This window comes from Anneissia japonica, unplaced genomic scaffold (genome assembly GCF_011630105.1).
Source record: "Anneissia japonica isolate Jap-2015-1 unplaced genomic scaffold, ASM1163010v1 scaffold997_len2565447_cov190, whole genome shotgun sequence".
NCBI lineage: Eukaryota > Metazoa > Echinodermata > Crinoidea > Comatulida > Comatulidae > Anneissia > Anneissia japonica.
In genome coordinates, this window is record NW_022696369.1 from 2,095,463 (window position 1) to 2,101,718 (window position 6,256).

The window sequence follows — 6,256 nt, forward strand, 5'->3', positions numbered from 1 at the left end:
TCCCATTTGCCATTAAATTTATATATATATATATATATATATATATATATATATATATATATATATATGAAAAGAACAGGTAATAATTAACATTAACAATTATTTGCATTATTAATGTATATTTTTATTAGTATTATCATAATCAAATTAATATGTTAAAGTTAAATAATTAATAGTTAATGAAAATATATCAAGAAAATAATTGATATATTTTTCTTAAATGCTTGATCAATTTTTTGATGTATTTATCAACTGAATTATCCATCAGTCCTGTCTACCTTTTTTAAAAGATGATTGATTAATCTGACAAGGAACACTTCAATTGACAGGTAAAGACTGAAATTCTTAATTGCAGTTTTATAGCTCATCTTTTCTAATATAGAGGTTACTTAATCATAAACTGACTGTAAATTCATATTCCTAGGTTTATGGTTATTAGACCTGTATAATATTGAAAATTAATAAGTGGTCTTATAAAGTCCTACTTATAAATAGAAATGTCAGTCGTAGGTTATAAGAGGTCTTTAAACCATTAAAGAAAGTCTGGAATGTATTGCAAAGGATTACCTGGTCATTGAAATTTTGCTTACGAATAATAAATTAGCTAAAGCGATACGGGGTTTATATATATAATGTATACATTCCAATAAAATTTGGACACATGGGTGAATAGTAAATATTTTCATAATCATTATAAATAAAGTTTTATACAAATAATCTCTACATTAATAAAGGTTGACAAAGTAGGACTTGGCTGTAACTGTTACATAAATGCTCTCATTTGTGGTTTCTTTCTAAGTTATTTCCAGTCCTAAACAATTTATATTTTCTTGCGTAAAAGCATTTGGTGCGAGCTAATATAAATGCATTTGTCTTTTTCGTTGAAAAGAGGTTTTTGTGGTCATAAAATACTACGTTTACGGTTATTACCGCGAACCTGGCGGTGTTATATTTTAGCCAATTAAGCTCTAATTTATATATGTGCGTATTTTTTCCAATCAATTTCATGAATTATATGATAGATGTTAAGTCCGGAAACGGTAATGCGAGGCAATGGCTGTGACAGTTTGCAAGTTAATTTACGCTAACTTTAACTGAAAATGTGACATTTCCACGAAGGGCCACATGGGATTCATCAAGAGATGGGATTTAGTGGATTTTCACTTTTATTCTACTTGCTCCTTATTTCCTACACGTTATTGTTTACCAAATCTATGTAAGCACCTTGTGCAAATCATTAAGTCTACTCTTATTTGTGTTTAAGTGATAGTTCATCATCATAATCGTAATACTGTATTTTTAAGATTGAATATCTGTTTTGAATATTAATAATAGATATAATAAAAATGAAGTTTAGTTTAACATTATTGTCACAAACTAAGCTAGAAAATTTAATACCTCTATTATGACGTAAATTCTATATCACAATAAATAATATGATGCTATTAAAATTTGTTTATATCCCCAATGAAGAGATTTTATATCCTATAGGCCTGTATATTTATTAATGGTACAACAAAAGCCAGCATGTCCTAAATGTGAGAATTTAAACCCAGATGCACACTGCATTGTACGTTGGGCGACAAATCCACATCCACTTTCTGCGAGCGCTTCACGACGCTCCACTGTCTGCTGATTGTCATTAAAGCTATCAATTGCACACGCTTTGTCTTGTTGCATTCTTCACGATATCAGCAAAGAGTATGGCCAGTTTTAGAGCGTATAATGCTGTTAGCAATTGAATGGTGAGGAGTCAGTAAGTTTTTATGAAATTTGTGTCTTTATATTCATAATTAGGCATTTTTGTTTCATATCAAATGAAATTTTCTGTAGTGATTGTATTTTGAACTTCTACTTATTTATCATGTTCAATAAGTTTTATCAAAAAAATGAAGTTTTAATAATAGAAACCTTACAGTCTCGCATTTTGACCATCATAAATTAATGGTCACAATTTAACGGCGACATTTTCCCAGCTTTTTAAAGGTTTATGATGCTAAACATAACCACATTGATCATATATTTATAAGGTACTAGCCACTTTGGTGCCCTTCTGCCGCCTCCGTGTCTAGGCGAGACTTCACCACCGAGAATTTTAGGAATATGTATCCATGAAGTTTGGGGAAACAAAAACTAACTTTATTCCAATTGCTTTCATTTATACACGGGTGTGTGCATGTGTTATATGTCTTTGATGGCGTACCTTGTGTTTGCTCATGTTTGCTTTGACCGCGGGTGCACTATTTTGTACTGGGTTTGATGTGGTTATAGTTTTTTTTTTTAGTGCATACAACATGAATATCAGTGTAGTTTGTAGCGTGACAGAATGACAGATTTAGAGTTTTATAAGTTAAGATATGAATATTTACAAACTGTATTGATTAACTATCGGTACATGCATCTTTCAAAAAAAAAAATTTGTGCAGTGCATTCGTGGTTGACTTTAATTGATTTTTTTTTCATTGATTTAATTGAATTTCAAATGACAGTGCAAATTAAGTCAATCAACCTGAAAGCTTCATTTTCATTTAATGTCTTTGCAAATATTTTTTCATTCACATTCAATACCAATTAAATTGTCACTTAAATGGTGGAGACCCACTATGTATTGATTGTCATGTAGGCTTTAGTGAAGTTATTTTTATGCATGGAAAGAAATCCTGATAGGATTTGAGCCAAGGAACCTGGAATTAAAGGGTTAGCCACCAAATATAGCTATGCTCAAATATATAAATTTCATCAGAAGACCTAATAAAAATACATGAGACAATACACAAGGTCTAAACATCGATAAAATAAAACAATATTAACTCGGCTATGTAAGAGAAGTACGTACCACTAGCCAGCAGCATAGGAATTCTATATGAGAAAGTAATCTTGATTTCCATCAGTATCTAGTATACTGCCCTCATTGTTTATGTTAGACATAAAGAGAAATCCTGAATAAAAATGTAACATATAATAATATTAATTATGAAAATAATAATAATATTAATAATGAAAATAATAATAATATTAATAATAATAATAATAATAATAATAAAGTTATATTTTTTTCATTGTTTGACTTTCAGTTTTCTTTAAAAAAAAAAATCTCAGAAGTGAAGGGTCAGCTTTTTTTTGGTCAAAAATAATAATAAAAATAAATATATTTACCAAGCAGCCCAAAAATGTATGGGAGCCTTTCAAGCTGTAATTAATTGAATCAGTCAGGATTGAGCAACACAAACGTTCAGTTCCATTTAGGACTAAAAATTCCTGTCGTCAGACAGGCTTGGACCTCCCGTTCAGCCCACAACATACTGATTATTAATTCTAACATTTTAATATTAGATAAAACCATAACAGAAATTATGTTGATTTTAGTAACTTTTATATTTTTGGTTTTAGAATTTAATTCCTACTTATGGGGAAAATATGATAAGGTTCTTCTAAAACAATTTAAGTTTAAATTACTTATGATCAATCGTGATTATTAATATATTTTGTTGAAAGAGGTTTATGCATCTTTGTTTTACAGTGGGGATTTGCAGTAATCTTGGGTGTTTGACCACATTTTGTTATGCTTTAATCTTCAAGACATGACTTAAAATGCATTGCACAGCACACACACCTCGCCATAATGCTGCCAGACTAACAAGATCTGAAGTTTATGTTGTAAATAATGGATTAGGTCATAGGTATTTAAGAATGTGTTATAATTATACCATTTACCCATTAGTGAACCTTTTGTTGTTCTCTTGTCCCCATTACACCTCTTTGTGGTTTTACATTCATTTTTGTCCTTTGATCGAATTAGAAATAAAAACTGTAATGCTTAGAACATAGGTAGTAAAGTTGGATTTGAAATGGACATATTTATTAGGACAGGAGTATAATGAATGATCCTTTGGTACTATTGCCACAGTTCTTAATGATGTAGCTCTAAGGGCTGTATCGATTTGATCTCTCTGGCTGCTGCAATTGAACAAATTGTGAGAATTCGACTTGCTATGACCGAGAAAGTTGCGTGGACATAAATTTATGTTTCAAATCACAGAACAGCTCAATTCTTAAATATCAGTGATTCTGATGATTTGGGGAAATATAACACTTTATCATAGCAGTGGCTTCTAATGAGATTAATAATTGATTAATCTATCAGAGTCATTTTAGCAGCAATATTTCCACAAAATTATAAGCAAAATTTAATTAAATTTCAGTTTAATGGTGCATCACATACATTTAAAAAAAAACAACTTATCAACTGTACATATTCACCTGATGAACATTCCTGTATAATTTTTATCGATTATCTATGAAGTTAGCTTTTGTATGGTATATTACTGGTATTGGCATTTATAATGCGCCTCTTCCTTGCTGTTATAAAGCACAGTTTTTTTCCTTGGTCAGTGGGTCCACATTTTTTTTTTTTTATCATTCTTGTTGGAATTTTTGTGTATCTGACTCTTTAATGGTTGCATCAATTTGGCCTGGAAGGTACCTGTTTTTTATATGGCTTTATAAATGATGTGAAATCAATGAAAATTGAGAAAGAATGTAGTATTATTACTGTGAATTGTAGGCCTACACATGAGATCTACCTGACTTGTAATGAACTTGCCCTGCAAGTCTGTCAACAAACTGACATATCAACTAGGTGTGTTGTTCTCTATTGCTAGCAGTGTCTCTACCAAAATGCTGTGAACTGTATTGATGGTTTTTTTTATGTTCTTATAAAAAGCTGTGTAAAAAATGCTTTTGCCACGCGTTTAGTATTTGAATGTTGTTTTCTTTGTAAACAGCCACTTATGGTACACTGCGGTGGGCCGAACACAAAAAAAATCAATGTTGTTCTATAGATAATAGCATCCTTGGGAAATGAGCTGGTGAAAACAGGTAGAATACACTACACTTCCTGACGTCTCGCACAAAAGAAAATTAACATCTGTTTCAAACACGTTTTGGCCTGTTTAACGAACAAATCTTTGCTTCAAATCAATAATTGTATACCAGCTTCATTAGCACAATGGCTCTCATCCGCATAATGGACTGGATATCCAAACGCTGGAATTACCGAATGGCAATAATAACGTCTGCCTAGCATAGCTATGCTCATGCTTTTCTTTATATCAGCCCTTTGGAAAATGCGCTATAATTTCCCCTGAATAATGCATGCTTTACTATATTTTCAAGGAGGACATCGACTTATTTTTTCTGAAATTAGAATTTTTTCCAGATATTTTGATAGAAATTAAGTTTTATATTATAGACACAAGGTAATATCCATTGGTTAATTCCATCGCCCACATATATTTTTCTATTTTCTTTGATGTTTGGTAAATTCACTTCTGAGAAGACAGAATTAATGAAACTAATATAAGCAAGAGTAATGAATGCACTACAAATGCACAGACTTGAGATTTATTTTTCAATTTCCTTAAATATTGAATACCTTTTAATCATGTTGTTACTTCACTTTAAAATCCATAGTAGGCAGTGATAGATTTTATTAATGAATACATTATATAAAATTATAATATACTACTCATTGAATACATCATTATGTCATTGTGTTTTTCTAAGTTATATCTAATAATGATAGCAATTAAACCATTTTAAATATAAATTTTTCAAAATTTATATTTAAAAACATTTAATTATTTATTATCATATATCAATTAATAAATCTTCATTTAAAGGCTATCTCAAAGACAAATAATTTCAAAATTGGACTAAAAGAAATATATTTCAAATGTGGCTATTAGAAAGGAATCAAGTAGTGTTATATACTATTAATTTTTGGCTTTTTTGATTGATAATTAAGAATTGATAAATGCAATTTTATTAACCACTTTTGTTATAATATTTCCCCCTTTTTTTTCACACTTGTTTTATGTGAGACCCCATTGGAAATAAGTTGTCACAACTATTATGGGTTATCCCAGTATCGCTGTCCTTTTGGTTTTTTTTGTCTGTGATTGCTATCATTTTCCTATAGCTAAACCATATTAAAGGGAATACATAGTAGTTAAATACATTGAGGTAATATTTATGCACATTAAATAAATACATAAATAATTATTTATAAAGCCTTCAGAACCCTTATACTAAAGCTGCAATCCAACCAGTTTTGACATTGGACCTGTCGGGATTCTAACAGTCACCATACCACAGTTTTCCCATTTAGCATATGACGCCCCTCTACCCTCCCAATAGAAATTCTGGATATGGGCCTGGAACTTGATGTGGACATCCCTTGATAGCAGGATGTGGT